Source organism: Arvicanthis niloticus, chromosome 6 (assembly GCF_011762505.2).
Source record: "Arvicanthis niloticus isolate mArvNil1 chromosome 6, mArvNil1.pat.X, whole genome shotgun sequence".
Lineage (NCBI taxonomy): Eukaryota > Metazoa > Chordata > Mammalia > Rodentia > Muridae > Arvicanthis > Arvicanthis niloticus.
This window is the reverse complement of record NC_047663.1, coordinates 19,325,274-19,333,560: the sequence shown is the minus strand read 5'-3', so window position 1 is coordinate 19,333,560 and position 8,287 is coordinate 19,325,274.

Genomic DNA, 8,287 nt, shown 5'->3' with positions numbered 1-8,287 from the left:
GTTTCCTTCGTGTTTTTTCATTTTTCTTCTAGGACATCATACAGCAGGCCTAGAAGACCGGCCGTCTGGTGGGAAGCAGCACAGTACCCTCTGGCTTTACCTCGATGGCCATGTCTCATTCTGACTGCACCACAACAGAATGCAGCAGTGAGAACCTCTGATTTCAGGTCATTCTCCTAAGAAACATTTAACTAGAGATAATCTATTTCTCCTACTATTAGAAAAATTTTCAGAATCCACCCTGAGAAGACCTTAAATGCATTTATCACTAGGAAAGGTGTACATCCTACTTGGAAGAGGCAAATTAAGTCTAGTTTTTAAAACTACACAAATTACAAATTTAAGTACCTCTAAATTATTTTGCTTTACCTTGTGTTATGCAAATTTCTGACTGTTTCAAAGGCACTAACATTTTGCTATTTATGTTGTTGGGATGATAAAAATTAACACAAACTCTTCAATCAACACTTGTGAGATTGAGACACAGACTACTACTCCAGCAGAGTAGACACAGAGTTGCCTGCAGTAACGGTTGTGATGACAAATGATCCTCCACACACACCACAGCCTTCCACGCAAGTCCTCTGCAAACATTTCAACAGCTGCTCAAAGACCTTGCTTATAAGTGAGCAATTTCAGTTTGCTCCCTTTCGTACTGTGCATGGCTATGAATGGGGAAGTGCTTCCCAGACTAACTCAGACAGGCAAACAGAGCTCTACTTGGGTTACTCAAAAACACAGACTGTTAAGAGGCAGAATCCTTTTTTGATTTCAGAGTTTTAGAGGACAGAAGCAGAGAATTCAAGATTGATTAAGATAAAAAAAAATATTGTTCTCTTAAATAGTAGCCTGGAATGTAGTTTAGTTGGTACAGTGGTTTCCTATTGTGTAGAGTCCTGGGTTTGATAAACCTGTAATCCCACCATTCAGGAAGTAGAAACAGGAGGATCAGAAATTAAAAGTCACTGTCCACTACATAGCAGGTTCTAGACCAGCCTGATTACATGAGACTCTGTCTCAAAAATAGTAAAAGGGAGACAGGGCTGGGGAAGATAGCTAAGTTGGTAAGGTGCTTGCCATGAAAGCTTAGGAACCTGAGTTTGTTTGCTTCCTGAGCCCACATAAAAAATAAAAAAGACAAAACAGGTGGCCTGCTCTTGTAATTCCAGCCCTGGGGATGCAGCAGGATCCCTGGGGCTAGCTGACTAGTCAGTTTAGTATAATATGTAAGTCCCAGTGAGAGACTCCATCTTAGAAAAGGGGGAAGGACCCTGGCCATGGTGATACATGGCTGCAATCCCAGCTCTTACTAGGTAGAGGCAGACAGATGTTTTTGAGTTTAAGACTTATCTTGTCTACAAAGTAAATCCCAAGCCAGCTAGCTAGGAATATAATGAGATGCTATCTCAAAAAACAGAAACAAAACCAGGTAGCTGGCTCCAAGGGAACAATGGCTGAAGGTGTCCTCTGGTTTCCACATATATGCCATATACATGCATGTGCACATGAAGAACATACACCACATAGACCAAACAGACAGGGACTAAGACATATGACTTCTAGCTTCCACATATGTAGTGCACCTGCCACACACACATATAAGGAAAGTGTCATTAAGGAAAGATAGATAGCTAACAGGAAAACTGATATACAGGGGGCTGGAGAGACACCTTAGTGTTTAAGAGTCATTGCTCTAGCAGAAGACCTATTTCTTAATACCACGTGGTGGCTCACAACCATCTATAACTCCAGTTCCAGGGGATCTAATACCTTCTTTTGACATCCATGGTACCAGGCATGCTCCTGGTGTACACACATACACACATGTTGCACAAAACACTCATACAAATAAATCTTTTAAAAAGAGATACCCTCAGGCTGGAGAGATGGCTCAGTGGTTAAGAGCACTGACTGCTCTTCCAGAGGTCCTGAGTTCAATTCCTAGCAACCACATGGTGGCTCATAGCCATCTGTAATGGGGTCTGGTGCCCTCTTCTGGTGTGTCTGAAGAGAGCAATAGTGTACTCATATACATAAAATAAATAAATACATAAATAAATCTTAAAAAAAAAAAAAAAAAAAGGTGATACTCTCTTGGATGTGTCAGTGAGCACTTGGGATCCCAGCATCTGAGATGTGGAAGCAGAGAACCTAGGAATTAAGGCCATCCTCTGCTACCCAGCATGGTGAAGGTAAGCCTAGATGACAGGTGCTCCTGGCTCTACCAAGAACAGTAGCTCTGATCAGGGCTTTACCTCTCACATCACTCAGAATAAAGATCCTCTGCTTGGGGAAAATATGAACCTTCACCCTTGTCTTCTTGAAGGGAGTAACTCTGTACATTTCCACAGGTGACTGAAATAAAAATTCCACTTTACTCTCACATAAAATGTAAGCAGCTGGTGTAACACTTTAAAGCACACCCTACAGTCTCGGAACCTGGGAAGTAGAAGAGTTTTCTAAGTTTGAGGCTAGCCTGAACTACATGATGGGAGCTTATCTCCTGTAACCAAAGGTTTGTGGTGGGTCAGTGGCATAGCAGACAGAGCACATGACTAGCAAACACAAGGCTGGGGTCAACAGTCAGCAGCATCCAAACAAAAAACAATGTACACTTTACCCCAGTGGCTTCAAACTAGAGAAGCTGTGCCGGGCTGGGGCTCAGTGGTAGGGTACTTGCCTGGCACACACAAAGACCGGTTTTGATCTTCACGACTGAAGACACAGGAGACAGAGAAACAAAAGGACTCCACAGAATCTAAATCAAAACAAAAAAAGCCCCACAACCTAACAGTCTACCTTCAGAAAAGCAAGGGTCAACATTCCAGCACAAAAGGGAAGCAGGACCATACTCCCACCCCACAGCTGAAGAGCTGGCAACTGATGGCCTCTGGAGGAGGAAGCCTTGTTGACTGATTAAAGATGTAGCCCCAGCAGGTTCACCATGCTCTAGTGGATGGCTCCACACCTATGAATATATAAAAAGTACAACCTGGAATCAGTCAACTACAAAACAAAACACATGGAAGGGATTAAGGGGATACTAATCAAATTATAACATTGAATGCATGTATGAAACTAATAAAAATGTCTTTTTAAAAAAATTTATTGGGGGCTAGAGAGATGGTTCAGTGGTTAAGAGCACTGACTGCTCTTTCAGAGGTCCTGAGTTCAATTCCCAGCAACCACATGTTGGCTCACAACCATCTGTAATGGGATCTGATGCCCTCTTCTGGTGTTGTCTAAAGACATCTACAGTGTAGTGGTGTGTGTATTTTTTAAAACAATCAAAGGATGACTATATGGAAGGAAACATTAATTCCAGCACACTGTAGTACAGAGGCAGAGGCAGGAAGATCTCTGTGAGTTCAAGGCCAGCCTGGTCTATATAGTAAAACATTGTGTTAAAAACCAAAGTCTGGTCAGACAGTGGTAGCACACGTCTTTAATCCCAGCACAGGGAAGCAATGGCAGGCAAATCTCTGAGTTCCTGGCCAGCCTGGGCTACAGATAGAGTTTTAGGATACCAAGGGTACACAGAGAAACCTGTGTTGAAAACCAAAACAAAACCCAAGACAGAACATTAGGTAACTGTAAACACTTACACATTATTAACCTAAGCTACTCCCATGCCTAACGCTTGCTAACAAATATTCTCAGTGTGGTCAGTTGGCTATAACTAGTAAGGTATTTGTACTCAAGTGTACTTGACCTTGTGTGCTTTCTTCACTATTGTGCGATGGGAGTCTCAGTTTAGCCCAGGCTAGCCTCAAACCCAGGACAATCCTGCCTCAGCCTCCTGAGTGCTAAGATGACAGGCCTGAGCCAGCATACTCAACCTTTGTCTTCTTGAAGGGAGTGACTCTGTACATTTTCACAGACGACTGAAATAAAAATTCCACTTTACTCTCACATAAAATGTAAATAACTGGTGTGTAAAAATTGAAAAGTAATGTAATGTTTTTTAAAAGATTTGTTTTCATGTGTACATGTGTCTGCATGTAAGTTAAGTGTACTACATGCATGCCTGGTGTCCAGAGTCCAGAAGAGAGCATTAGGTTCCCCTGATTACATACAGGTGGTTCTGTGCTAACGTGTGTGTGTTAGAAATCAAATGTAGGTCCTAAAAAGAGTAGCAAGTTCTAGTAACTACTCAGCCATGTCTCCAGGCCCTAAATCTGTACATGTATGCCACCCCATTCAAATGAAAGTCAGAAGACAACCTGTGGAAGCCAAACGCCCTCTCCTTTTACCAAGTAAGTCCTGAAGATCCAACTTAGGTCGTCAGACTTGGTGGTAGCTACCATTATACACGGAGCTATCTCACTGGACCTTAATATATATGTTTGCTTATTTTTGAAACAGTCTTGCTATATATAGTCCAAATTTGCAACTACCCTGCCTTAGATTCCTGGCTCAGGATATCTGAAAGAAGTGTGTACCACCACACTATGAAATATTTTCAAATGTAACACTATTGATTTGGTTTTTTGCTTTGTTTGTTTGACACAGGGTCTTGATATGCAGCCCTTCCTGGCTTGGACAACTCACTATGTAGAACTATGCTTGAATTTACAATGATTCGCCTATGTTTGTCTCCAAAGTACTCAGATTACAGGTATGTACCACTGCACACACCTACGTATTAATGCACTTTATTGTGACCAGGCCTCATTATGTTGCCCAGCCTGGTCTCAATTTCTAAGCTCCAAAACTCTACCTTCCCTTCCCTTCCCTTCCCAGCAGCATGGCATATAGTACACCTGCTGTAGAAAGGCAATTTTTAAATTTGTTTTAAGACAAAGGTCTCATGTAGCTCAGAACTCACTACGTAGCTAAAGCTGGCCTTCAATTCCTGATCCTCCTGCCCAAGTGCTAGGATCACAGGCATGAGCCACCATGTCTGGCTCGGTAAAATAATTAAAGAAAATATTAAATTTAGACTCTGAAATAATATTGGAGCTGCTGACCAAAGGGTAAAGACAGCTATACTTTGCAGGCAGAAGAAAATAAATGATCTGGGAAACAAATATTGAGTCATTGGCCAAAATGTCTTAGAATACTGATGGTTACCACTTGGGTTCTTGGTTTTGTTGTTGTTTTTGTTTTTTGTTTTATGACAGGATTTCACTATGTAGCCCTGGCTATCCTTGAATCTTCTAGATAGATCAGGCTGGCCTTAAACTCAGAGATCCATCTGCCTTGCCTCCCGAGTGCACTACTACACTCAGCACCATTTGGGTTCTTCTTGAAGAAACAAAGGCTGAGTTTTAGACAGATCAGTAATTTAACTCTTGCAGATCTTCCCAGTAGTTCCAGATTTAGTTCACTGTGTGGAATATGCAGGAGTCCTTAGGCTCACTCCCCAGCATCTCCCAGCAACCTCCAAATGGGTCATGAATGCTATACCTTTCATTCCAGGGCTTGGAATTTTAAGTGGAGGCAAGAAGATCAGGGGTTCAGTTACCTACTAAATTTGAGGCCAGCCTGTTCTACACTAGATTTTGTCTCAGAAAACTAAAACTACTTTTAAATAACCTTTTTCTTGAGCTTTCCTTATAAAGAGGAAATTCAATTATGAAAAATTATCCAATGACATGGACGGCAACTCTAATTCTATTAAAAAACAAAAACAAACAAACAAACAAACAAAAAAACCTTTACACACCACCAAACCTCAGAGGCGGAGCTGCTACAGGAAGCCAGTACGAAGTCTTGAAAAACCTAGCATGATTTTCCCAGTTCCCAAAAGCAGTGCCAATATTTTTTATTTCTTTTCTTCTCTCCCTTTTTTAAAACAAATCCTCACTGAACAAGGTGGTGCCCATCATTAATCCCAGCACCCAGGAGGCACAGGACAAAGGGAGTTTGAAGCCAGCCTGGTCTACATAGGAAGTTCTAGGTCAGCCAGAGTTACACGGAGAGACTATGTTTCAAACAACAACAACAAAAGACAAAAACAAAACACCCAGAAACAGAGGTAAGTAGAGAGAGTCTCGCTGTGACATAAGCTGACCTAGAATTTGCTGTGTGGCTCAGGCTGGCACTGAACTCTCAGCAATCTTCCTGCTTCAGCCTTCTAAGTGTTGGGATTACAAACAGTAGGTACCACACACACCTTAAACTTTTTTTTTTTTTTCAAGAATAGTAAAAATTCAGGACTGGGGAAATCATTAAGTAGGCAAAGTGGTTCATTATCAAACAGGAGAACCAGAGTTTTGCCCTCAGAGCTTGCCGGCCAATCGAATGTCAGCCTGGCTTCAGTGAGACCCTGCCTCAGAAGACAAGGTGGAAATCAGAAGAACAAGACACCTGACCTCTATGGCCTCATATGCAACCTGCACACAAATGCACACACCACACATATACAAGTAAAAACTCAGAGGGAACTTGAAGGTCTCATCTCAAGCTGTTATTTTCTATCTGGCTTTGCTGTGACAGGCTATCATGTCACCCAAGCTGGCCTCAAACTCACCATTCAGCTAAGGTGTGGGCCCTTGAATTCCTGAACCTTTTGCCTTAAGTTTCCCCAGTGTTAGAATTACAGTTGTTTGACACCACATCTAGCCCCTATCCCTTTTTTGTTTTGAGATGAGGTCTCACTATGTAGCTCTGGGCTTGGAACTCAATATGCAGACCAGGCTGGCCTTGAATTCTCAGAGATATACTACTAGCCTTTGAGAGTGCTGAGATTAAAGACATGTTCCACCAAGCCCATTTCTGTTTGTTTGTTTGTTTGTTTGTTTTTAAGTTTATTTAAGTATTTTACCTACATGTATGTTTGTGTACCATGTACATGCCTGGTACCTGAGGAGGTCAAGAATGCGTTAGATCACCTAGCACTGGAGTACCACAGTCATGAGCCACCGCATGGCTTTTAAATTTACTGAACCTGGGTCCTCTCTAAGAATAGAAGGTGTTCTTAACCACTAAGTCATCTCTCCAAGCATATACAAACTATTACTGGTCTTCAATGAACAAAAACTGTATTCCTGAATCCCAGCCACTTGGGAGAGGCAAGCAAGTATCTGTGAGCTCCATGCCAGCCAGAGCATAGAGACCTTTTTTAAAAAAACAGCAACAGGCACCCAAGCATCATGCATGATGGAGAGAGCACCTTTAGTCCAGGCAGAGTCAGGTGGAGATCTGTGAGTTTGAGGCCAGCCTGGTCTACACAGTGAATCCCAGTAAAGCCTACATACATAATGAGACCCTGTCTTGAACAAAACAAAACTAACAACAAGAACAACAACAAAAAATAAACCAACCAAACAAAACAGCCTTCTACAATGAAGCTAAATCTAAGAATTTTGGGGTATGTCATATGTAAGAATATGGGAGAAATAAGCACCATCTTCCTAGGAAGCTAATGAAGATAACTTGCTCTAGCCTCTAGAAAGCTACAGGAGGAAATTAAGGGAGTTCTGAAGCCTACCTTAAGATTTTATTCTTTTTAATCATGTGCCTGGGTATGTCTGTGTATAGGGGTATGTGTGAATAGAGGCCAGGTGTTGGATTCCCTGGAGGTGGAGAGACAAGCAGTCATGAGCCCCCCTATGTGTGTGCTGGGAATAGAACTCAGGTCCCCTAAGGAGTACTTTGCACTCTTTATCATGAGCCATCTCTCCAGCCCTGGAGGCTCTTTAAACATGTAATTCTGCACACCCAGATAATGCCAATGCAACTTTCAGGCAAAAGCAGAATATCAAATGTGGGATTGGAAGGAACATCTTCCATTTAGTTCTTAATAAATGGTCACTTAGCCTACTAACATTCAAACAATCTGCTAAGAAGAAAAAACACACATCTATCTCTAGCTTTGACTACTTAGTGAGTTCATGGCCAGTCTGGTCTACACTGTGAATTCCAGGACAGCCGGGCTATGCAGTGAGCCTGGTCTCAAGAAAAGAAAGAAAGAAAAAAAAAAAAAAAAAAAAAAGATAAATCATGGGAGTTGAGAGCTTACACACAGACATATGTTTCAGAAGCAAGTATTTTCATGGCACCAAGGAATAATTTGGAAATTTGGAGAAGCATTTCCATCTCTGCCCATGCATCTTATAGTCACTGGTCTTCAGTAGTTGGCTGTCAGGTAAATTATGAAATATCAAGGACTTTAGAATCACATCTGCTTTGGTGCCTTGAGACACTGATCCTACTCAGTTTCCTTAGATGGTTTCTCTTTTGTGTATACCCCAGCCATACATTGGTAAGGCAGGGCTTACATGTGCCCGAGTAAAAGACAGAGAGGCTCGTGTGTTAGCCAAGGACTCTACCATTAGAGCTA